The following is a 27,400-nucleotide window of genomic DNA, read 5'->3' as shown; positions in this document are numbered from 1 at the left end:
AGCCCGGCATTAGGTGCACCTAAACCCCCACAGCCTTAATTCTTAGTTGCGCCCTTGGTGGAGTATAATGCTACAAAAGGGAGGCAACATAGGATGCAATTTCGCTATGAATTGCTGATGCTAATTCTCACGAATTGCTTTAAATATAAATCCCTGAACAACGCAAGTGTCCACTCTTGTTCCTCATTGTATATTTTTTACCATGAGAATGAACAGCCCCAATGATTCTTTTCTATAAAAGAATGATAAAAGACATAAATTAACTCCTTAAAACACAAAAGAAATAACCAATACCGTGCCTACGCGGTAAATGCCAAGACTGGCATAGGAACATTGTTCACCACCGGCCACTGTATGGGGGAATCGGAAAATGACGTAACTTCAGCTTTCTTAGTGACTATTAGACTTATTATTTATTAGTATGTAGCTCTTGCGAAGGCTTTTGCGATGGATTGCTGATGCTAATACGTTTTCCCAGTTTCCACCGCGTTGTTCGATGTCTGATGACGACAGCTTCAGTGGAAGCCTGAAAAACACTATCGCAGGAATACAGCAAAACTTCATCCAACATCGCGGAACTCATAGCGGTCTCTAAAAAATTCAAATTGGAGCAAACAAGTTAGTTAGGTGAACAACGGATAGACATCTCCGCGATAGGCAGTATCATGATTGAACACGCCGCCCCGCGAACCTCCATCGCCACAAATATCCACTGTAATGGCATCGTTTACGACAGTGCCATGCGTTCGGCTTCGGCATCAAAGAATATCTAACAAGATAGTATTGTAGGATACAAAATAAAAACATCAAAAAGCTTGCCCTGCACGACAGGGGTGCGGAAATAGTAAATCAACTACCAAACAAGCCGGCGTCCATTGTGGCATTTCAAAACACGATGAAACGTGCGGAGTTAGATTACCTTGCCGCGAAGGTAAACAAAGCCAAGCCCGAATACCTCCATCGGCACTGGGAGGAAAAATAACGGTACGATTTTTTTTATCTCCCTGGGATAAGGTGGGGATCTGGATGGAACCAACCGGGAACCGGTTACATTTCGCAATCCCAAAGGCCACTCCAAAATTATAGCGACCGGTGAGTGGGATAGGGAGTGTTACTGAATGATGCCGGAATCAAAAGGAAGGCACGTAATCTGCAGCTTCCAACCGGATGTTGTGGTACGTTATTTTCCCCCGAATCTAGGATCGCATCTAGGACAGAGCCGTCGAGTAGCGTGGGATTCCTCGCGGAGTGAATGATGACCGTGGATCAGGCATATTATTATTTTCGAGCGAATTATTTTATACACATCAACGAAGCTGACTCAAATCTGGTCAAAAAGTGACCACCTCTTTCGTCGCAATGTTAACGTTCGATGGCTTATCTGTCTACCAACTAAAATATTAGTATTTCATATGGTTACTTCAAACTACAAATAAAAAATCAAACTCCCCTTCAAAAACATATAAAACGCGTTATAAATACACGGCTCTATTTTAGCTCTCGCGAAAAATTAATGCGACTATGACTGGAGTTAAAAATATTTTACAAATTTTACAACATAATGCTAAAAATGTTACCATAAAATATGTTAAAAAGTATTTTAGACAGAAAACAATTCTAGCTAAAACTGCAATTACCAACAGTTACCTTAAGTTTATTTTGCAGATAAATCACTTTCAGTGGGATTGAAATAAAACAAATCTCGTAGGCAGTAAAAAATCACTCACCAGACACTTGTGAATTTGTGAATTTTAACACTTTCCAGGTAGGGGGGAAAGAAACTTAGCGGGACTGAGAAACTAACTCGTTAGAGGATTATGATATGTTTTTTACATCACAGTTAGCATGCGTGAATGGACAGTTGTAGATACAGGAGTGTAGAAGAAACATTTATTTTTTGTACGACATCTTGAATTGAGTTACGTTTCTAAAATGGAATCCATAAATAACTGATGAGTGAAATTCAGCCAAGCTTCGAGATAAGGCACATTCTCTGTAAATTTCCAATGCAACACAAGTCATCCCGCCCACTTTTCCGCTTGAATAGATACGACAAGTACTCTAAGAAATATCCATCCAGATATTACCCCACGAATGCACAAAAAATATTAATTTCAAGATTCATGCTTGTTGGACTTGTACCGATTTTTAAATCATGACTTCAATTACTGGTCCAATCCAAAGATGACAAAGTAAAAGGATCACGATATTTCCATAAAGAGCAGCTGGTGATCGGAAACGGAGCGCAAGCTGGAGAAATTATTGCACGAGATAATCAGCTGAGGCGAAATTGGCGCAACCACAACCTTCGAAACAGGATAATCGACACTTTCAATCGGCAGAGCTCTCCGACCACAGTGTTGACATGGGTGCATTACATAATTGAGGCTGTTGCCGCGTTAGATGTGCCATGATGCATTCCGCATAAATAACGCTCCGCGACCTTGGACGCTGAGATAAGATCTCGACCTTTGGCGCGAGTAGTGCGATAATGTACCAGAGAGGAGACATATTTTAGCACAACCTCCGGTTCCCGTCAACAATCGGTGAAATCACCATAAAATATGAAATTAAAAACACTATCACACACAGCCTCTTGGCATTAATCGCTGATAATAATATTCTAACATGGATGATTCATCAGGAACTTATACCGACACAACATTTTGAAACATCACCCTTCCATACTGTACTACGGATACCACACCTCTTTCTTTCTCGCATTTGCCTTTATAACAGACAAGTTTCGTCATCAGACATGATCACATCATTCACTGTAATTTCACAGAAACAAGGAAAGAGGTATCAGCTATGTACCCAGCTCCAATAAAAAACGATGAGGAAACGGTGAATTTGAAGTGAATTCGTAACAATGATGATACCTTCGCTCATCTGAACAATATGTACGTTTATAGGGCAAAGTAAGGGTCCAAATGCCATAACTTTTCATGAGAGTCATTTAAAATCAGAGGTTACAATTGGAGCATGCTTCTCATCGGAAGTGAGGCATCGACAACGACAGTAGCTGAGAAATCAAGAACAGAGGCATTATAAATGTGGTCCAACAGAAGAATGATGAGGAACAAATGGATCGACCGAGTTAGTACTGAGGAAGTCCTAAGAAGAGTACGAGAGAAGAGAAGCCTCATAAATACATTCATAAGAAAACGGAACAACCTTACAGGTCATATCTGGAGACATGATGGCCATATAGAGACAATAATCATGAGACAAGTCGATGGCAAGAACGGAAAAGGAAGACTTCGAACAAAATATATGAAACAGGTAAAGAAAGATATGAAATAGAAGTAATACGCAGGCGTGAAAAGATTAGCTGATAGGAGAACTGAGTGGAGAGCTGCGTCAAACCAATCTTAGGATTGTTGACCAGTGATGATGAGTACCCCCGCGTGAGAAGAAGACTAAGATACTTGTGTGCGAGAGAAAGAAAACAGTGGTCAACACGCCTGCCTCAAAAAAGAGAGATCGTGAAAAAGGAAGAATTAAAATGCATGGATGGTAAAGAAGATGGTAAATGGATCAGGTAAAGATGAATGTGAAAGAGAAAAAATACGTGGCTGCTACAAGATTAGCTGATGGAAAATTAGTAGGAGAGCTGCGTCAATCCAATCTTAGAATTGTAGACCAATGGTGATAATAATGAAAAGATGTCGTGAAGAGCTTACTTAGGCCCACTAGTGGTCACACGACTCACGAGTCGCTCTGCGAATACCCAAACCCAAAGAACTAGCCGAAAACTATGTCATGAATTGGCTCCTGGGGTTAAAATAAAAACATTATGACATAAGATATCCGGGTTGATACTGGAACATACTGCTTCAATGGGTAAGTGTACATGTAACGGGATATATCTTTTCACGTTAATGATCTAAGGTAATACATTCAACAAAATCAAAGACGAGAAAGCTAAATATCCAATCTCATCACTAAGTGGGCTATAATGAGGCGGCACAAGTAAGCCACGTTGAACATTTATTAATGTTGCGACTTAGGGCGTATTTTTGTGGTTTTCAAAGATACCCGTGATGATGAAAGAAGAATAAACCGTTTATTCTCAATATTCCCAACGGATTCTCGTCCAAATAAAAGAGCATATCTCTGTTCCGCATGACGTGAGCAGCCTTTCTCCGCTGCCCAAGTTAACCTTGGAAGGAATTCAAACCACGCACGGCGTCCAAGTCCTCCAGCGTAAACTCACGCATGGAGATATTTCGGCTGTGTTCCTGGTACCATAAACGGTGATACCCAAAACTCCACGTAATTGTTGCGAAATACAAATCAAGTAGTCATTCGGAATTATTTCGAAATCTCTTCAATGATGAAAAGGACGAATTTTAATAATGGCATACTTCCATGAAATAGACCATCCCAGGTACCAAAAAATAATGTATCGATTTGTAATAAAAGTAGAGATAATAAGAACGTCACTAAACACCACCAGAAGTATGTTTTCCAAATTCGAGGCGCCACAAGGAAAGGAAATGAAACCCAAACCTGAATGTGTAGTATAACATCCCTTCGGATTAGTCTGGTGTGAGCTCTACCGCCACCTATCATCATCGACTCACGGGTTGCATAACTGAGTTGGTCAGGGAGTCGGAAACAAGCAATTACCGTTTCAACCACCTTAAAATTACGTTCTTCGTTTTTCTCATCTAAAACGGTTTTATATCCTTAGCTCCCCATGTTATTCCTCAGATCCTGGTTTAATTATCGTATATCTGATGATTTCAGGCTTAACTTTGAGAAACCTTTCCATTATGGAAAATGAAAGAATAGACTTTTTTAGATTCAATATATTTGAAATAGCACGACCCAGGTTTCATAACATAGTTACATCGTCAGTTAACATCGTTACATAGCACTTCGTCATCGCCACCTGACGATGTAACCATGCTAAGAAATCCGGGCCGTGCTTTTTCAAATATATTGGTGAACCTAACAAAGTTCTTTCTTTCATTTTCCTTAATTATAGTAATTTCGATTACCGCTCATTCAGGATGCGGGTTGCTGGATAAATAAAGCTTTATTTGGAATCATGTGTACATGGGTGGATGGAGGGAGTCGAATAGTGACGCGCGCTCGAAAAATATTGATCGAAATTGCCAGGAGGGGGGTTTGAAGGTTGGACGGAGGGGTGGGAAGAGAAAGGCGAAGTAAGCGATGCATAAATTCCAACTTTTATTATTATCATACCCCCGTAGTTTTATTCTTTCCGCTTGGTTGCTTTGAAGAGGTGGAGACTGAAAATTTTTCACTATTTGTGTATCGCTGATGGCATGGCTCGACGCATAAACTTATTTCATTTATAGCATTGCAATCCTAAAATGCTAAACTCTCTTCGACTTGAAATCGGTGATTTACAATGCGTTTCCTAGGGATTTTTTCATATTAAACGTAGCATTTGTAGACCTTAAAACGAGTAGCTAGCAAGATTATTACAATTTATCTCGTGTGAAAGGTCAACAGGGGCTGTTGACGAGAGTGCGCGAAAAAATAATACGATAAAAATATTAATTCCTTGTGTTCGTCCTAAGACGATATACATTACGACAATGTACATGCGCAATCCAATTGATAACTTAGCTGGAAGAAATTTAATCTTTTGTATTAGCAGTTTCGTATAAGAAAGGGAACTACTTCGGAGACTTCTAACCCTCTCTAATAATCATGATTTCCCTGTAAGATTAGTGAAAATAACAAGGCACACAATTGGGGCGACGTTAAGGGAAATATATTTTCTATCTTCAGGGTGACATGAGATGAACCATAAATAAAAATGATTATGGCTGCCGGAATTATTATCAGAATATTTTCAACAACTGTTTAATTAAACATAGTTCAATTGGCAAAAAATACACTATTGAGCAATTTACTTTACAATTTAAATTTACAAAAAGTAATTTAACAAAGCCTAATTAACCAAATTATTATATTATAAAATACTCGGTAAAAAATAAACCGCTATTTTTGCCCCTCTCTGTCGCTAGGAAATCACCTCCTCCCCCAGCCCCGCTTTACCACTTCCCCCACCGCTCTGTCTATTGATCGTGACACACCCTATGCCTAAAGAAGATCACGTTCACGGGTAGGGAGAGGGTGCCCCTCCTATGAAATAACCCTTCCCCACCTAGAACCCGTGTCCAATGGCGCCCCACCTCTTCACTACCACGTCAGGTGGTGGCAGGAAAGTGGATGAGTGAACTAGCATTGTTACTTCAAGTTTGTGGGAAATATATCCCTCGAAATTTCCCTTGCAAAAAATTATCAATTCACGCGTCACCATGCCATAAAAATTAGACTTCGGGCAGAGAGGAAATAGTTACGGTGTAGGAGCAATGTTAATCGTGGAAAAGAAATCCTAGTCATTTCTCCAAAGTTTCCCTTAAAAATTGTCATTATATCCGACATTAACTGATAAGGACTAACTTCAGGATGTCGGCAGGAAACAGTAATGGGGAGATAGGACTATTATTACGAGATCGTGGAAAAGAAGTTCTCTGTTGACTTTCTCTTAAGTTTCCCTTACAAAAAATGTCATTTTACCCGGCATTCTACCAAAAAGAGTTACTTTCAGGCAACTATAGGAAATAGCAACGATGAGACGGCACTTTTTTTTCATGATCTTAGAAAAGACATCCTCAGTAGTTTCTCCCACAAAAATTGCCACTTTACCTGATTTTATTATCATATAAAAGTAACTTTTGAGTATTAAAAGGAAACGGTATTGGTGTGGTAGCACTTTAGCTTTATGATCGTAGAAAAGAACTACTCAGCCCGGACATAGGTAGAGGTTATCGTAATTATATCATTCAGGGTAGAGAGACCTTTACTTTTGCACCTTAGACGGCAAAGACTTCTGTGAAAGCACCACGCGGTATTCGAATCTATAACCCATCGGTCAGTAGCCGAAAGCTCTACCTACTAGGCCATCAGGCCCCAAGAGTGCCTTATGAAGGAAAGTTATTAGATAATAGTTTACGATTCACACGAGTAAGTTGGGAAACAGTCCTGTTCGATTGAAACACCGTCCAGTCCATGGGCGAAGTTATGCACCTTCGAGCTGCGTAACTAGGCAGTAAAGTGACTGTTTCATAAGTGACCAAGAACTTGGTACCGTCAGCCAAGGCAGATAATTAAGCGCATGAAGATTAAGAGAAGACCTTACCTACACGACGATGCACAGTCACCTGGGATGGTTTTTCATAGTCCAGGCTCACTACAGTGGTAGTTCGCAAGAATAAATATTTTTGGAAATAAATTCAGAAACCCGCTTTTATAAATCCTTAATTCCGCGAACCAGGAGTTGCATTACTTAAGATTAAACTCAAATTTCTTAGCAAGGTAGAGAACTGAACTATTCAGCTCCTTATTTATCGCAAGATTCCCAATAATACACCTTACATTATAGTGCTAATAAATGGATTCTCAAGGCATCATTTTGTGCATAACGCAGTTACATAAATCAACGCAGCTAATGAATACTTGTATTTTCGTGATGTAGTTTAGATATTTCTTTTATGCCTAACCTGGACTAAAAAATGATGTACCCCTACTAGAAAAAGAGAAGTGCACTTGATATACGACAATAGGAAAGACTTATATTTTAATAAATTGAACAACTTATATTTTTGTAAATGAATAAAATTTGGCAAAAATGCCAAATTATACCCACGTTAATTTAGGTGCCAACCACGATTTCAATAACGCGCTTCATTGTCTAGGCAAACTACGACATAATCAAATCGTGATGAGCCGAATATATGAGAAAAAAGATTTTTGGAGCTCAAAAAGTCACGCTTGCTGGTACAAATCGTGGCCATTTTAACCATTATGCGGTTTTAGCTCTCTGTTTGACCATGTCATACAAACAAGATCCGAGGTAGCTGCATTCCTAAAAAAGAACGGTTTTATTTTAATTAAATTTCTTCTGAGTCCATATAAATTTAAGGTAAATGATTTTTCCGCCAAATCCAGCCTACAGTTTCAGATAAAAAATATCAAATTTACCAAATTTTTCGTCGTTAGTAATCTATAAAATTATTTTTTATTAAGATAAATGTTCACCCCAACATATTCCTGCAACAAAAACGAGGTATTTATAACGTACGAACCAGACCATTACTCAATCATAGCCATAGCGTGAAAAACTTAAGTAAATGCTTTACACTAACTTTTCCTCACTTATCATAATCAGATTATTGTGTTTACGTATCATATCTATAATATATCGAGCGTCAGGTGAGTTACTAGCGATATCTTGCTGTAAATACTTTGGATAAAAACTGAGGCTTTGGATAAGTTCTGCATTCGTCACTCCTACTGCACGTCGCTTCTTGTCACAAATAACTGCTACAAACTTACGTCATCATGTCGAAATTTACAGAGTAAATAGAGTGCACCACAGTCAACATTTGACTGTGTCTTAAACATGAGACATCTCAGAATTTTCTGTGATTTAAATATTATAAAAAACATTCAAATATTGGTCAAAAGTACTCTATTCACCAAGAAAGTTTTAAAACAATAGCGTACGATGAAAGAAAAAGACAAATTTGTAATTCTGAGATGTATTGTCATGTTTCTCCAGATAAAAGTAACTGAGGCAGGAGATATGCAGTGGAATGACATCCTGAATCGATGAAAAAAAGAGATGGCAATTTTCCACAAATGTTTTCAACAATGTAGGACGCGTTGCGACCGTCACGTCATTCTCAAGTACATGTACAAGTACACATTCTACTTTAGAATGATCTGACGGCCGAAAAGCGTCGTACATCATGAAATAAATTTACGCAAAATTGCCATACCTCTTATTTTTCATAAAATTTATTCACATGGTAAACTCTCCAGCATAAAAATAAAAGCAAGGCTCTTTATTGTTGGTGTCACACCAGCAACTAGAGGTTACTGTCAGGTTAGCAAAAGACACCGAGAGGACGAGGGTATACAGCGAGCGGTGCGACATGCTACGGGGTGGTCTCAATTGGAAGAGAGGGGGAGGGGGAGGAAAAGAGCGTGCCGCATTGGTAAGTGGATTCCGGGGGCTTGAAGAGCGAAGCCACACATGGCTGGAGGTGGTGGTGGCCAAGGAGGTCGCAAAGTGTCCGGCGAAGGGTGCAGAGGGAGGGGAAAGGCGCGGCTGCAGCCGCTCCACTGCATCGCCCCGCAGCGATTAATTGGATTGGATGCCGTCAGGCCATAACGCCGTCAGGAACGAGAGAGAGGAAGAGAAAAATAAAGGAGGCGCGGACTGCGCACGGCTAAATCCAACTGCGAGCGCCCCTCCAGGAGGGTCGCACCAGGAGGAGAGGCCTCGTGGTGGTCGCAGGGACCCTCCGAGTCTAGTCTCATGAATAAATCGATAGTTGGCGAATCGTCTATGAACAAATCCATAACAGAATTACAAACATACTCTTCCTTTTCCACGCTTTAAATGATATTTGTAACCGCCTACAACACATAGGTGATCGGAGGTGGCAATTGGCGGACGTGGCGGTAACGAAATCAGGAATGAAATTGCTTTATCAAAGGGGGATTCAACAGAAAAATATATAAATAGAAATTCCATTGCTTTTCCACTCTTTGAAGCATATCCATAACCGCTTACAGCGTACTGATGGTCGGAGTAGGCATTTTATAAGATACCGTAAACCGGGACAACTTTGCCAGGTTTTGTAAAAAAATATTATCTTTGGTGCCCTACTAAGTTCCCTAATTATCCAAGAAAGGGCCTATGTTTTCATCACACAGAAAATATATTGAGTGATAGCCTCTCCGCGCACTTGTAGTCTTACGAGTTTTTTGCAGATCTTTATTAGTGTTTTGTTTTCGTCGCTCCAGACTGAATACTTTGGTAGGCTGTTTAAGTGTCTCGCCCTGCCCTTTTTCTCGAACGTAAGTAAAAACTTCTGGTATAGTTCATTAGAGCATATAATATACTTTCAGAATAGCTTTAAATGGAAAAATGTATGTTGCACTTTGGTTTAATAATGTAACTTGGCAATGTTGCACCAGGAAGCTTGGTGGAAATGGGACAACTTTGCCAACTGACAATATTGTTATTTCTCAAATTCTAGTACATTTTTTCCTAAGGGTGCGTTATTCATATTCGTTTTATAGACCTTTCAGATGCCAAGACGCTTTAACACCAAGTTGGGAGGCCGCAGGTATCGAAATTATGATGACACTATGCTGCAACTTGCTGTCACTGCAGTGATTAATAATGAAATGAGCAGTGGAAAAGCAGCCAGCAAATATATTATTCCACATAGGACAATTGACAGTAAGATGAAGTGTCACCATTCAAAGAATCCAGGGCGCCAGACGGCATTGAGCAAGGATAAGGAAGAAGAGATCCTCGAACATGTGCTTGTTTATGCAGACCGGGGAATGCCTTTTAATGCCATTGATTGATGATTTATTTGTTTTGTGTTCTTACACCATCTTCCAATCATTTATGACAACCTTTTGATGTTTCAGTCTTCGCTCCTTGTAAAAAATACATGGAGAGCCATACTGACAGACCATAAATTGTGGAACTTTACTAGTTATAAAACTCTCGAAAATAGAGCATTTCCAACACTTTCTGAGGTCACGAAAGCTGAATAATATCTAAATTTTACAATTTTAGCGACAAAATATGTAGCAGCAAGAAATCATAAAATTGCGGAAAACTTCCACGACGGACATTTGCTTGATTAAAAGTGTGACTAAAGACGTAACAACAGCCATATACCAAGAAAAACTAAAATCATAACACAAGGACGTGCAGCTATGACTACAAGTTGAATGAGGGATGACTACAAGTTGAACCACAATTAGCCGGTATACTACCGGTACTGATCATGTTTCGCAGTCCCTCTTCGGAGACATTTTGGGATGACGGTATATTTTTTTCGAATGTAGCTGACAACTAAAACTAGAATAGATGCAAACACATCATGACCAAGTATACATAGAAAGCTAAAAATACAAATGCCCCCTAGAAGAGACCAGCCTGGGTGACTAGGGGCGTTAAGGGACCCCTAAAATAAAACATATCTAGAGCCAACTTTTGATGTCATTGTAATTGTTCTACATCAGTATCTTTGAATATATACAGTACTTTAAGCAATGAAGGCTTGTAGGAGCTGCATGTACCCGCATGTAAATAAATTTGCTTGAAAAAATCATAACTATTACCAGCCAGCACAGCGTATTGAATGGCATAAAGAAATAACTTCTTTAGCTGAAAACTCACCCATGTTAACAGAAATGCCTCGAAGGTAATAAATGGTTAAGGAAGCTCTCTTGAAAGCATGAATTTTTCCAATTTCAAAGTTCGTAGAAATAGTTTACAGAAGAAGCACTTGCAAATATTGTTTTCCTCTTCCTTCTGACACCTGTATTTTTATCATTGACTACCATGGATCGGTACTGAGTGACATTATTACCAAAAATGTCCTCAAGTTTCAAATTCATGGTCGACAGTGGTATATTACATGCGCTCATGCCAAGGCAAAATTAATATGCAGACCATATTAATTTATGATATATTCAGACTTGACTAAATGGAAGATACACATGCAAATACTGAAAACTACTTGACTTATATCCATGCTATATTTCAAAGCGACCCTGAAAGCCCATTTTGTTAATGGCACAGGTTTCATAAGCGACAACTGTCATTTGGGCACCGTATTACTCCCACGGCCAATCGTCAATTTATTATTCATAGACTCCCAAAAGTAAGAACTTTATAGTGATACCGTTGGCTTTTACATAATTGACCCACACGATTCAACCAAGGGTATTCAATCCAATTATATCATCTGACAAATATTTCTCGGATTTGCATCAAGGTTAAAGCTTTTATGTAGGCTTACATAAAAGATTTAACCTGGATGCAAACCCGAGAAATATTTGTCAGAAGTATTCACCAGGAAAAACTTAAATCGTTTATCAATTATATCACGGCTAAGAATACGCTGTAGCTAACATTACCTACCCATAAGAAGGTAACAGAATAATCGCCGCGAAGAGATGCTTATTTACTTCGCTAGCTTCAGTTAAACCGCTAATAATAACCAGAATAAATGCCCCAGACAACTCCAATTGTGTTGTGACCCAGGTCAAGAGATAAGGAGTACATCCTTGGCTCACCTCTAGGTTTAGAAAATGCCTTTTCCCGACGATGAAAAGGATTGAACCGTAAAACCATCCACAAGGCTTTTGCCAAGCACCAACACTACTGGTCGATGATGAAAGGCTACCGCGGGCATTATTTTGCCCATGACTCGCGAGGTGGCGTGATTCCCCATTGAGCGGACACGCTTGCGCAAGGACACAATAGAAGGAATACCCTAGTCCTCAGACGTTTTTTATGCTGCCACTTTGATCGCAGTTTAATCGGTTTTCAAAAATGTCCGCAGTGCGACACTTTGTACGGAGGGATGCGTTAATTCTCCACATTTGCGATAGAGAAAATTAAATATCATGGAATAGCAATTAAAAGTTACGAAAATGCTAGAACCATCGTCATAAATATCATTTCACTTCACTCTCACACCTTCGGTGATTCAACCCGGAACGTTGGCTAGGAAAGGTTAGAGTAGAGCTCAACCCGGACAGAGGCACATGCGTTTGAATTTCACACATTCAGGATAGAGGGGACCAGTACATGCTTCGTAAATACTACCACGTTGGTCGCATTGTAATCGCTTTTCAAAAATGCCCGCAGCGCGACGCTGAGTGCTGATTGATCCGTAAATTTTCAATAATTTCTATAGAGCATTTTAAATCACGTTGAATAGCAAAAACCTAATAATATAAAAGACAACATCGTCAGGAATTTCATTTTGGTTCTCTTTCACTCCCTCAGCAATTCGACCCGAAGGTTGATTTGAATGGGTGAAGGCAAAGCTCACCCCGAGCTAAGCCATAGTTTTAATTTTAGAATTATGGCTAGAGGGGCCAGTATACTATTTATGCTACCACTTTGGGCGCATTTTAAGCAGTTTTCAAAAATCTCCGCAGCGCGGCGCTGAGTACGTAGCGATCCGTTTATTCTCCATATTTGCATAATAGCAATTCAAATCGCGTAGAATAGCAATGGGAATTTACGAATATGAAAACTTAATACAATTTCAATTCACTGCCACTCCCTCAGTGGATCAATCCGAAGGTTGGTTTTGGATATGCGAGGGTAGAGCTCACTACGACCTAAGCCATAGGATTCTAAGAATACCAGGAATAGCCGTGGTGATAACTTTGCGAATTCATCCGCAATGCATAAATTTTGCCAAAACGCCAGGTCAAGGCGAGTGATGTTTTTCTCAGTGGAATTTTTGCGCAATAAGCCACAGACATTTCTATTTCACACATTCAGGGTTTTATGTTCCTTCCGACCAGTGGCGACTTAAGTAAATCCATTAAAATGCGCGGTCGGTGACAACAAATGCAGCGCCCGACTGGAGAATCCTCTGCTGTAACATTCGAGCTCCTGCGGGTCGGAACAGCACCGCCATCTGTGGCGCGGTGCGCAGGTAGGAAACATTCCATTCATCTCCCAGGCCCCACCCCCCTGGACCGCCATAACTCGTCCGTCTTCACTCCTACCCCCGTTAAACATCCCGAAAGAAGGAGAACTGTGAAACGAGAATCTGGAATGTGAAAATTCTCACACCTATGAACATTTGATTTTAGGCTGCAGACAGGATTGTCGTTAAAAGCGTCGCTACAGACACCTATGGACACGCATTAAATAACATTAAAAAGTCCTGTTTTTATGCGTATAATCAAGAACTAGCGTTCATGATAACGATTCAATTATTCAGCAGTCAGCTTAATCAGTTAAATGAAATATTCGAAAAAATTTGCTTGGAGCAAACAGAGAACTTGATTCATATTTTACATGAATTTAGTTTGGACCTGCAAATTGATTCACGTACTAGCCTAAGATTTCTCGAGCAATCAGGACGTCTTTTACAGCGACAGGGATAATATCTATAGATAATAGAAATACGATACAACCTGATAGGTATTTCGCAGAATGGATAGGCATTGGAGCTACTTTTCCCCCGAATACTATAAAGGTCTTCAAACATAAAATTGGTCTGATTCATCCAAATCTCTCGCATCTCCAACACCTTATTTGTTAGCGCTCTTGTAAATCTTAATGGCTGATGTCTTGACATCTCCTGCCACATGCCCATCAAGGAGGCTTGCAATGTAGTTCGTAGACGTAGATAAGACACGCTCAATGACTCGGTAATCACGAACGGTCCTCGTATATTATACAGGAATCTATGACACCATCTACAAGACCACTCCGACGAAGTTTTTTCTGCTTCACCTATAAAAGCATAGGTAAGCTTGATGCAAATAAAAAAATGCTAATTTCACTCAATCATTCACGATTGGAGAATACCAATCCATACTATCTATGGGTAACCTGACCTTCCAAGCGTGAATAATATTCACCATCTCCTATGATACACAATCATGGAGCTATTTGATCAAATACCTGGTCACTTTCCTCGGACTTTGGTGCAATTCGACCATAAGTTTGTTACCGAACGTCATCATCAGGTACTAAGATTAGGTACAAAAAATATTGGTCGGTTTCCATAAAATGGTGTACACATTTTGTTTCTAAAAAAGAACATTACTATCAGCAATAGGCATGCCTCGGTCACAACCTGAGTAATTTCCGGCATAACCGCCGATTACGTTTCCTCGAGTATCGTTTAACTTTTTAATTAACTTTTTGAGTATCGTTTCTACAGCGACCTCCGCCAGCTTCAAAAAAATCCTCTCCCTACCCTTTAAAGGAAGGAGGCTACAGATCTAATTTACAGCAGTCAAAGAGCTCATCTGAAGGAACACACGAGAAAAATTCATCTAATTCATAAAGAGAAACAGGCTATGGCACTATAACACAAAAAAACGCTCCTTCCAAAAAGGCCAGGGACAAATATACATCTTTTTATTTTTTTAAATCCCGCCACTGCTCGATTAGAAGACATAATGCGAGGCTATATCCCTGTATCCTTCATTTGTCATAGCACATATGCTATCTCTAGATAATGCTGAACGAGAAAATGAAATTACTTCTAACACATCGAATTTTGGCTGTTATCATTTGTTTCTTGGCTATAACCAAAATGAAATCAATTTATGGATGGATTTACATTAGCCTGCTCAAAAACGGTATCAAGCGCCATCTGAAAAGTTCCACTAATCACCATTTTGATCCGAGTTTTGCGAAATGACAGAATTGAAACTCATTACACGCATTCGCTATGTGTTTTTCACGGTATTTCTGCATTCAAATGTGATCTTACCAAACATGCCAAAATAGTCCGATCAATAATTCACCCAATCTTAATCACAGATTGCACCACTGAAGACATTTTAATTCGACTCATTTTTTTCACGGATTCTAGAATAAATAATAAAATATACCAGTATAGCAATGACGACCCAAAAACATAAAAAGGAAAAGCCCAAATATCGGAACCACATTTTGCGTGTCGACAGTTATTTCTTCGCGGAGACATAAACTCTGCATAGCAGCACGCGATCGACCCGTAAATGGTGCGATGAATACCTGATTTATGCCGAGATGTAAAAGTATACAAAAATAACACAGGCATGCCCGTGTACCTAACGGCAAAAGGCCACGCCGACCAAATGTCGGCCGAATTCATTCGCAATGGACGCGAACGACATCTGAGAACATCTGCGCCATTGCGGGAAAGACGGCAGTTGGCATGGGAAGATAAAATACGCCAGGGGAACGGAAACGGACTGAGGTATAACCCAGAGAGAGAGAAGTAATCCTTCTGAGATCAAATGCTGTGCAAATTAAAACAATAACCTTCTTCTGAAAAAAATGTCCGATAAGAATTCAAGAGCGCGAAACTGAAAAATACGAGAGGGCTTCATTTTTAAATCACCATCGGGTGGGATTTAAACTCGTCACGCCGACGTGGCAAGCCAAAACATACACCAAAAATAACTTGACATCCTTGTCAAGGGAATGGATGTAAATAAAAAATAATTGAATAAATGGCCGGGGGGATAAACGATCAAGGTACATAAATTTGTCTTAAAGACACAAATTCCAAGCGAATTAATTTCTTCACAAAATTTACTAGCTTAATTTGCATAGGAACAAGAAATTCCTTCGTCGGCTGTCGCTGCGCAAAACAGGAAATGGGAAATAAACTTATCGCGCACGATTTTCCACGATATCGCGATAAAATTACGCAGCCATTTCGCGGCGACAGATAGTTGGGCGTATAGACAAAAAGTTGAAAGGGTTGGGTAGGGGGCAGTTAGTCATGGTTCCAGAAACTCAAAAGCGGCATGTCAGCTAAAAAAAACATGCGACGATCAATCACGAGACGACAACGAGGCACACAAAAAGATATCGGAGGGAGGTATACAAAGCATACGCTGGCACGAATATGGGGAAGCCGTGAGAAATAAAACGGGAAAGTCGAAATGCGAGGGTCTCCAAGAAAATGTGGACGCGGAAAATATCATTTCCAAGCTGAAAGGGTGATGATATAAGTCCACACTAAAAAGGTCACTAAGAGGAACGTAAAACTAAGGGAAACTTCTGATTCTACGATAAAAATAATAGGGAGTCTAAGACATAAAAACAAAACGGGTGACTTACTTGATATATTCGACCGTAGTAGTGCATCCTTCCGTTATATCTTCACCCCCCGCGTACCAGAATTCTTGGCTGGACCACAAAAATAATTTACTCTCTTCTCCTGGTGCCCTCGTACAGGTCACGGGTCACAATTTCCCTGACTTGCACCTCTCTCCTCCTCCCCACGCCCTCCTCCCTCCACCTTCCAGAACCATCTTCAAGGACGTTCGTGACGTCCCAGATCACGTGATCACCTCCGGACCCGAATCCGTCACCCACGACGAACTCCCGTGCATTCTGTGTATATACATAAACTTTCTGCCACCCTGAGCGCGGAATTAAAAACTCCATTCCCAACAGGCAATTCGGACAATATAAAGGCTTAGAATTGAACTCTTCTTCTGCTCTGGAATACACCTCATGATCCCTCGACATCTGCACTTTACGAAATACGACAAAATTGACGGATTTCTCCGAGGTTTTTGCGGGCTGTGTCCGGTGACATGGTGGTCCACCACGGGTTGTATCAACACTTGCAGTCTTCAGCACGGTTGGGGTCTTGCTTAGCCCTCAGCAGACTCGTCGGCTACCCAGGGTCCGACGATCTTGGGAAAGAGTCCATTCCTGCAACCTCGATGCACTGTGGGAGCCCGTGGGAGGGGTAACGGGGACCTGAGCTGCCAGGCATTTCACCAATCTTTCTGGTGGGACGGTATACGATAGGGTGGAGGGGAGAACTAGTGAATAAATGGGAAGGACTGGACTGCGCGTTCATTGGATGGGTTGTCAAGAGGATGGGAGAAGGAAAAATTTCTGAGGCGCAGTTCCAACTCGCGGGGAGAGGTTTGGTGGCCACGTCCGACGGCCGAAGAGATCCTTCGCTTTCTGCAGTGCTCCCCGACTCGACACCGAAAAACCCCCTCCGGATCGCTCCTCCCCTACCTCCGCCTCGCCCTCCACGCCTTTCCCCCCTCCACGCCCCCTCCGCCACGCCATCGACTGCTCAAACCCGCCCGATAACACGACCGGCCTCTCCTTCATCGTTGGGGAATTGCCACGAAAATAGCATATGGAATTGCTTATTTTTGCGAAGCAGTGCAATGGGTTGGAAAAGTATGTACTTTGGTGCAATTTTTGGCCAAAGAAATAAATATCTCTATTATAAGTAAGTAGCTGCAATTTTCTACAACAATTTGATGCGTTCATTTCCACAATAATTTAACGCATTGCATTATTGTGGAAAATTGAAACTACCTTTTATTTCAACATGCCGACCTTCCACAATTTCACGACTGATTCATTGGAACAATTTATTATTATAAGTTCCACGGAAATTTAATTGAACGACTTAGGTTTCAACTTAACAACATACCTAATCTTTCATTAACACCTAGATAATGGCTGTATTAGTTGGCATCGCGTTCGGTTAAGTAAACCTCTGAGGAACTTCACTTACTGATTTTATTATGACCTTGATAATGACACTACGTTTGTATTTAAATAAAATTGTGTGGAAGTTTACCATCCATAGTTTATTGATAATAGTTAAAAAGTAATCACATCAATAGGCATCACGCGTATACAATATGCGTGAATTATAACACAGAAAATACTTACTGATTAATGTTAAAAATACTTTCCAGGAAAAGTAACGTTAGCCGATTAAAATAAAAGATAAAGACTATACCTCTTAACTTTCCCTCACATTCATACTTGGGTAGTAAGTCCGATGATTCTAAGGTAGAGCCACATCATTTCCATGAATAGCTATTGGATACCATAATTTCAATATCAGGGTGGTTTCTGAAATTATTACTAAGACGATGGATGAATAGTATTTTAAAATAAAACACTCATTGCATTTTAGCGATGCTCTTTTTGAAATGGTAAACCCAAAATCGTACCGCTAAAATTTCACAAAAACTTAATGATTAAAGTAGCACCTCATAGGTCCTCGAATAATTTCAGAGAATTAATTAAAAACGTAAACGCTTCTAGAAAACGACGATTAATGTAACGATTGCATACAATACTTTAGGATGTAAATCAATATTTTTGTAGATGAGGAGGAAAGAGATACTTTGAAAAAGTAATTTTCGTAGATATTACATAATTGCAAATATTCCAATAATTGTACTCCTTCGACAGGTATTAGAATATTTGGGCTTATATTGTTACTAGTTATGGTAGGAGCAATGCATTCTCACGTTGCTTTTCCATTTGACATTTAAAAATAAACCAGCAAACGTATATAAGACGCTCGGTCACCGAGAACAAAATATATGCGTATGTATTCCAGCATTTTTCTTATGCCGATAGCAGCATTTTTTTGCGAACTTAAGTGAATATTCTAATTTCCAAATTCAGCGCCGATCTAGAAAAGTCGTTCATATATTCACACAATTCGTCATGCGTATTAATGTAACTTCTAACCAGACCAATGAAAGATCATAAGAAAAGAATATTGACTGAGAACGCTCCACTTTGACATTTCATTGACAAGGACAGTTATACTAGCCATGATTTAGACAATTATGTCATAATCAAGGTACAAATTCTTGAAAGGCAATACGTTTTTATGGCATTGACTTTTAAGATTGGTAATGACCCAAAGGTCAAAACCAAGATCGATAACAAATTTTCAGCTAGGAACGCAATACGTGAATTTTTTTTCCTACACCGCGGTTCCATTTCGTCGAGCCGGAGACTTTCAACAGTGAAAGATATTTTTAAATTGTCATAACAATGACATTTACTCAACGGTGTCTCAATTAACGGAATTAACTGTCCCACTCGCTAGGACGACTCATCGCATGATTTTTTTCCATTTCTCTAATTTTGCATGGATTTGTGATAGGAATTAACAAATTATTGGCAAATTTTGTCTTTGCATGAATATGCATTATTTTTTTTCATTACTCTTAAAATTTTATGACCGTGCAGCATTCCTCTGGCAGTTCTCTTGTATGCTGCATGTTGGTGATTAATCACCCCCAGCCAAACACCCTAGATGAACTCGAAGGGTACTACGTAGATGCAGATAAAATTATAAGTTAAAGCCAATTTTCCACAGTAATGCAAATACGCCCAGTATTTGTGGAAAACTGTCAGTACTTTTAAATTTACTTACATTTACTTCGTCATGCCAGTGGGTATAGTAAATTCCAAGTATGGGGCTTCTCTCCGCTATTCCTCGACATAATGTTTCGTGGTTCCATTAAGTTAAGCCTCAAACGCTAAACAGTGAAATATTTTTCTGAATTTCCTTATTATTTCTAACAGCATGTTTAGTGTGTTCTAGGATTAATGTCACATTACCTTAATTAGTAGTTGGCAAATTTTACCTTTGAATGAATGCGGTAGTATAATGTTAGAATGGGTAACGTATTTTGGACCGTGTGATATACATGTGGGAATCCTATTGTATGTTGCATGCCGGTGATTGATCACCCACTGCTAAACACCCTAGAGGTGGCTCGCGGGGTATTACGTAGATGAAGATTATATTTTGTAATTTTCATAACAATGCAATTTATTTCGGTGGACATTTGCATCCGTGTTAATCTGGTGGAATATAGGAATATTAGCTAATAATTAAGTTAAAAGTTACTGGCAATTTTCCGCAGTGAAGCGAATACACCCAGTATTTGTGGAAAACTGCCAGTCGCTTTTAATTTACTGACATTTACTCCGTACGTCATTGTATATGGCTGATTAAAAGTATGGAGGCCTCTCTCCGCTTTTCCTCGACGAAATTTTCCTCTCCCTGAACACGCCCCCCTCCCGGCTTCCCCGCCCGCCCCTCCATCTTCCCCTCCACGCCCCGCTCATCAACCTATCCCTTCCCCTCCTCAACGAAACCCGCAATCGCAGGCGAGCAGCTGTTGGGGTTCCGCAGCGCCATGGAAAGCATTCGCGGTGACCTTGAGAACGTCCTTGGCCCTGAAACGCTGCGTCACCGCCGATCGATGACGCTCGAACTGCGCACACCCCCACCTCCCGCGCCTCGGCGCGGTGTGGTTGGTGCTGGGCAGAGACGGTTGGGGTGCAGCGGAAAGGGAGGAGAAAGGTGCGGGTGACGAATGCAGACATCGAAGCAGATGAAAATACAGGCACCAGTCCCGTATGCAGAAAATATTTGCGTATACCAGCAGTTCCCAAACATTTTTTCCTCCCGTACCCCTCTATATGTATGTAACTAATACTGTACCCCCAAAAATGTAACGTGTACATTTTATTACATAATGTCACTACGGGTAGGTGAAAATTTTAGCTATAAATAACAGTATAAAATAGAAACTATGATTTAAATGCTCCATATAATAAATATACATATTTCCTGGCTAAGGGATACATTATTCTTCGTGTCCGCCAACACCGATTATATTCGGCGTACCCCCAAGGGTACGCGTACCAACGGTTGGGAACCGCTGGCATACACAGATTGGATCTCTGTCTTCATTTCACCATCAGGCATTCTATCAATAAATCTTACTCTACAACATTTAGGTAAGGTTGGATGAATTTTCGATGCTCATTTGATTGTACTCCCTGTTTACTGTGAGTAGTAAGGAAACATAGATTAGTAAAACGTTCATCCCAACGGTGTTTTTTATTCGTCACTACTACAGCTGAGAATACCTGCATAGAAGTAACGAAACAATTCATCAGCTAAAATATCGTCGGCTTTCCTGGTGAATACAAGAGATAAATTCTTCAAGAGTTTGGCACCGGGTATGGCTCTTTAGACCTAATCCTCGATAAAATATTCCTCTCCCTGAACATGCCCTACATGACTAAAATTACGAAGCCCTAGAAGATTTTATCAAATCCATCTCTGAAGCATGTTCCTGTATGGGAGCGTGGCTTGTATCGTAACAGCAGCAGAGAAGACAGGAATAGAAGCATTCAAAATGTGATGCTACCGAGGACAGATGGAGATATTATGGATCAACCGATAAGAGAGGTGCTAAGAGGAGAGGGAGAAAAGAGAATTCTTCTAAAACCCTAGGGGAAGACGGGGGAACTTAATCAGCCACATCATGAAATGCGATGGCCTGATGAAGACAATCGTCGAAGGAGAGGTAGACGAGAAGAGGAGATAAGGACGACCTAAATGAGTAACATAGAACTATTATGGATGTATAAGAGAAGAAACACGTGTCTATGAAAAGACTAGGACATAGGACACGGCAATGGTGATCTGAGAAGAAACACGTGTCTATGAAAAGACTTAGACATAGTACACGGGAATGGTGATCTGCGTCAATCCTATCTTTCGATTGTTGACTACTCTTAGACCTATTCTACTTATACTTGTACATAATGGCCTTCTAGCCACCTCTGGATGGACACCTATCTGGCATAGTTACCCCTATGTGGATTGATTAAGAATAACTACCGCCAATGCAGCTCTATGGGTCATTCGAACGCGCAAAGTTTTCTACCACGATAAAGCCTAAGAGTAAGCGTTTTTCTGTTATCATGTTGCTTTGTATTTCTGTAATAAGTTGGCGTAAAAAATGTTGTTTGCTTGGAAAATATGCATGATTTCCTTATGGAGTTTTGTAATTTTTTTCCTTGTTAGTCTCATTTGCGCAGATGGGGTTAAACATAAGTACACTACGCAACAAACAAAGGAAAATCCTCTCCCTGAGTGCAGAGATTTTACATTCGACCCAATAACGACCTAGTTAGAACAGGAAGTATACGATGAAAAGCCGTTATTATTGTCCCTGAGGAGAGAGCTGCGTAAAACCAATCTTCGGTTTGTTGATTTACAATGATGATGCTATATTAACCAGATGCTATATTAATGACGATATTTAAACCAGAAAATCCTCGCAGACGTTGCCTTAGCTCTGTATATTTCTTAACCTCTTCACATAAGTATAAATGCATTAATATAAAAACAGCAAATATTCGAGGAACCTGAAAAAAATTATATATAGCTCATACCATTGGAATTCCATAACTTGCATTTGAATAAATTAAGTGTGACTCACTTTTTTACGAATTAGTCGCGTGGATGAAGATTTCCAACCTTGATGTTTCATTTTAAAAAAATGTAAATATTAAGAGTAACTCTAGTTTGGAAAAATATTTTTAGTTTCAAGAGTTGGTTCAGAGATATAAAATTTTCAGACGTGCCACTTTAGAGCAAGCAATGCTGATATGACCACGAGAGCATTTGGATTTTTATATTTATATATTAACATAATACACAGGTGGAACTTCCTTTCATTTCATTTCTAGAGCACCAACCTACCATGGGGTCATACAGTTTTTAAAATCAAAATCATCAATGCTTTTTGCGGTATGCATAGATTTAAGTTTTAAAGGTCTATTTCCCTCTGAAGACCTTTTTATTGAACCATCATACACCCAACTCGTTCAGTTCGCCGCCTACAATGCTCGGCAAAAGCTTATGTTCTCCAATTTTTGCGGGATTGATTTTTTCATTCCTTCCGCCCAAAGACTTTTAAATAGGGAAACTTCATACTACATAATGAGATTTAATTGAGGATTTACCCCGTGTCCTACGAAATAACATAAAAATAGGCCAAAAATATGCAAACGGAAGTTCCATAAATTGACATTGACTGGAGAGGAAAAAATAAATTTGAGTTCATGTGAAGAGAGTATGATTAAGTAAAAGTTAACGCATGCAAACTACATAAATATAAAGCGATAGGATAATTGTACTGTTTCATCATTTCAGAAATGATATCACATAAAGAAAAAAAGCAAGCTTTGCGAATGAATGATTATGCTCGCTGGTTCGCGATGCCAACTAGCTTATTTATTACTCAGCAATTCCATATTCATACACCCTGAGTGCACGAACTACTGCACAGGCAGAATTTAGTGTTCATACATGAATCACCATAAGCATTAACATTCATGGCCCACAAAACTTAGGTGCAAGTGGAATTACTCTTGAATCCTGAAAATTTATCCTAGCGACCCAACAAACTGCGCTATTATGGCTCACTGGCAACCATAAGTATTCGAAGTGTTTTAAACATTTTAAGCCCGCAAACCGAGGTTGGCTACTCGAAATTCACTCCATACCAGACCCTCTCAGCGTACTAAGCAGATGCAGATAGCCAAGGGTGGTCAGCATTAAAATATAGTTTGAACCGAGAGTCAAAATGGAATAAATTATAAAGCATAACACCGCGCATCATTCCATAAAAATTGGAGGAAAACTGGTGAGTATAAAGTTATTTTTTTCTTGAAAATCAATAGTTTGGTGTTCAAAATTCATTAGATTGAAATATAGTAACCTCCTTATAAGGCTTAATTCAACAAACAGATAAAAACTCATGATTTATGGAAAATGCTAAGAGTATCTCTAATATTATACCTGCGCTGTAGTTGTAGTAAGCCATATATCCTCTCGTTAAGAGCTCACGCAATTAAGGGATCGCATGTAAACTATCAATGAATCACCTATCGGATCTAATGGGCCAGTAAATGTGGCTGCAGGTACTGGATTACCGACTAAGGGCAAGGATATTAACCGTTAGTCTACCTATTATAAGCATACGTCAGTGGAAAAAAATAAAAATGTCCGATGAACGAGGGTGATTTTTACTATAAAAAATTGGGGACACAGCATTTGACAATACGCCAATTAATTAGCCCTCACACATTTTGGGGATTTTGGAAGGACTTACTTAAATCACGGATATTAATATCGTAGTAAGATTCATTCATTTAGCAGTCAGCAGTGGCGTAGACACGGGGGGGGGGGTGTATTCCGGGTTACAACCCCCTCCTCCCTTAAAGCATTTAATAGAGGCACCAAAAACGATCACAATAAATAAAAAATACTTTATTTTAATAAATACTCGTATAAAATTAGTGTATTTGAGTCCTAAAAATAATACATTCAACAATAAAAATACCCGGACCCTTCCTTGCCCTGGGTTATTTTTAATACACTCGGAAAGGGTGCCAAAATATCCGGCAAACCCCCCAACCCATTTCAAAATTATGGATACGCCACCGGCAGTCAGTAGGATAATTATATGAAATTCATAAGAGCACCGATGATTATTCACTAGAAAGGATTGAGCCAGACCAAAGGACACCTACAAAATCTACATACCACCATGTAAGCCACCTCAACAGGCGTGTGGCAAGTACTACAACCATGGTCATTTGTATGCATTTGTGCTCAAAAATTTTGGAAAGACTGATTAGATTTCGGACTAACAATCAGAGCCATTTATAGCTCGGGGAAAATCCTGTACCCAACCGTGGAGCATTATAGCTCCATAATTTTATCGTTTATGTTAGACCAGGAAATAAAATGCAACTCTAAGATGATATTACGCGACTCACACAAAAAGGTATCCGTTCTTTGCTCAAGCTATTTTCGCTGGCACGCAGTCTTCGCGTTCGCGAAATCCGACGGAAATCAATACATATCCGTAGTTAAAAATTGTCATTTCCGTTTCCAATTCTTCAATCTTATCCCCGAATAATTAATATAAGCTCCTACCAAATTAGTAAATTAAAAGTTACTTAAAATTTCCACAAATTGTTTGATGTTACTTTACGACCATTTTCTATAAATTTTTCACTATCTCATGGCATTCGAAAATTGCCGGCCTCGGTGGCGGTGGGGTAAAGTCCTCGCCTGCCAGTCCGTAGGTCGCGGGTTCGAATCCCGTCTGGGGTGGTGATCCCTAACCAGGGCATGGATGTTTGTGTTGTAAGTTGTTGTTGTTGAAAAACCCGTTATAAAGGCCGCAAAGTGCTGTTTACGGGGAAATGGGAAATAAATAAAAAAATTTAAAAAAAATGGACATAAGACCTTGAGCAAGGTACTTGATAATGGTACACGGTACGTGATAATGACCTCTATGAATACAAACATGTCGTACCGAAGAAATAAATCAGTGGAAGTTAGCGAAGTCTTATTTTCATTTTCGACTATCAACTTCCACATAGTTGAGTCTGATACCATTGAACGAACCTCCTGGTATGTATCGACAAAATGCTATGAAAACGCGATAAAGTAAAATTCTAGTATTTTCTGAAAATTGGCAATGTAACTTGTAACTTTATAGAGCTTATATGTTAGAGTTCCACCAGATTAAGTCTGAAACAATTATCCATACGACTAACACCTGTTTTCCCCCACTTACGGGTGCCAAATGCAATAGAAAAATCGGTACATATTTCTAACCTACTTTAATTGGCATATGAATTTCCATTATTCGGACGTATTCACCCATCTCTGAACACCAACGTTTAATTTCAACCACTGATAATCGAAAACAAACATCAAACTAGCTTAATAAGAGGAGTGATGTAAGGAAATGAACATGAAAAGAGCGCTATCATTCCCTTCCGATCCTCACCTATTTTTTGTCGTTCCGGTCAATCTCTAGCGGGACCCATTGTTCATTTTTTTTTGGCAGGAGAGAGCACATGCGAAGCGACTGCGGAATGCGTTCCGCGTAATTAAGGCGGCCTTTCCGGGATGGAAGCGACTGCTGCACGCCATAGCGATGTCGTGAGTTCCAAGGTTTGTTTATTTTCCGGAGTTCTCTCCAAGTATCTCTGGAGAAATACGAAGGTTACCATGAGGATTTGAGTAGAGGTTCCCTTTTATGACAGGGTCACCACAATGTCGGGCTTTAATTAAAGAACATTATTGGACAATTCTGAAGCTTACCGCTCAAAATATATACACCTAATTTGAGCATATTGGGACTAGCCAACATGACAAAGTCACTTCTTGGGGAAGACGGAAGTGACCAGCAACGGCCACGAAAGGCCGGGCGACAAATCGAAATAGAACGCGTGTCACTCCCGAAAAAACATTATTTATGGAGGACTTGTAATATCTATCTAGAAATTGGGAAATGAATACTTTATCGAAACAAATAATTTGATGTAACGCACGGTTAAATGACTTTCGATATATGGTGGGATGTTCATTAATCCATTGTGTTAACATTCCTTAACCTTTTCCACGGGATAATCGTCGCGTTTAATAAATACACCTAATTTGTGCATACCGGGAGTAGCCAACATTCGAAAGCCACTTCTTGGGGAACAGGGAAGTGACCAGCAACGGCAACGAAAGGTCTGTCAACAAACCGAATGAGAACGCGCGTCACACCCGAAAAAAAATTTTTATTTAACGAGGAATTTGTAACATTTATCTAGAAATTGGGATGTGAATATTTTATCGAAACAAATAATTTGATGTGATGCATGGACTTTCGATATACGTATGATGGGATGTCCTTGTGTAGGCTTTCGCGGTGTGGTGAGGGCAGATACTTCCCTCGGATCATTAAGGAAGCTATAGAGATTATGAAGACACCGAACAACCTCAATAGGGAGGAAGGATACAAGCTCCCTAACACATGGAGAAGAGTCCTCAAGGGTAAACCCGGAGAGACAGGACAGAGCCGGGAGATGCGGACCAATGAGAAGCCACCCGGGCCTCCTGAACCAGCCAATTAGAAGACACCGGCCTCCGACCATGACCACCTAGATACTCAGGTGTATCTAGGTGGTCATGCTCCGACGGGGTGTATAAGAGACGGGCGATACCACACTTCATTGACCTGAAGAAGCTTGCTGTAATGCCGGCGAAACTGTCATCTGCAGAGATGAATCTACGCGGTAGTAACCCCGAAAACCAGTCTGCTGTATGATGGGATGTTCATTAATCCATTGTGTTAACACTGCTTAACCTTT

General features: G+C 39.9%; 1 protein-coding gene across 2 annotated transcripts in view; it reads right to left on the bottom strand.

The window, feature by feature from the left end:
- The window catches only part of LOC124168477 (DNA-directed RNA polymerases I, II, and III subunit RPABC3), a 595,544-nt gene that overhangs the window by 213,397 nt on the left and 354,747 nt on the right, over nucleotides 1-27,400 (bottom strand). The gene's annotated exons all lie outside the window — the stretch shown is intronic.

The sequence above is a fragment of the Ischnura elegans genome, chromosome 11 (genome assembly GCF_921293095.1).
Source record: "Ischnura elegans chromosome 11, ioIscEleg1.1, whole genome shotgun sequence".
In the NCBI taxonomy this organism is placed as follows: domain Eukaryota; kingdom Metazoa; phylum Arthropoda; class Insecta; order Odonata; family Coenagrionidae; genus Ischnura; species Ischnura elegans.
Note: the sequence above shows the minus strand (reverse complement) of the source record. Positions and strands in the feature narration are given on the sequence as shown.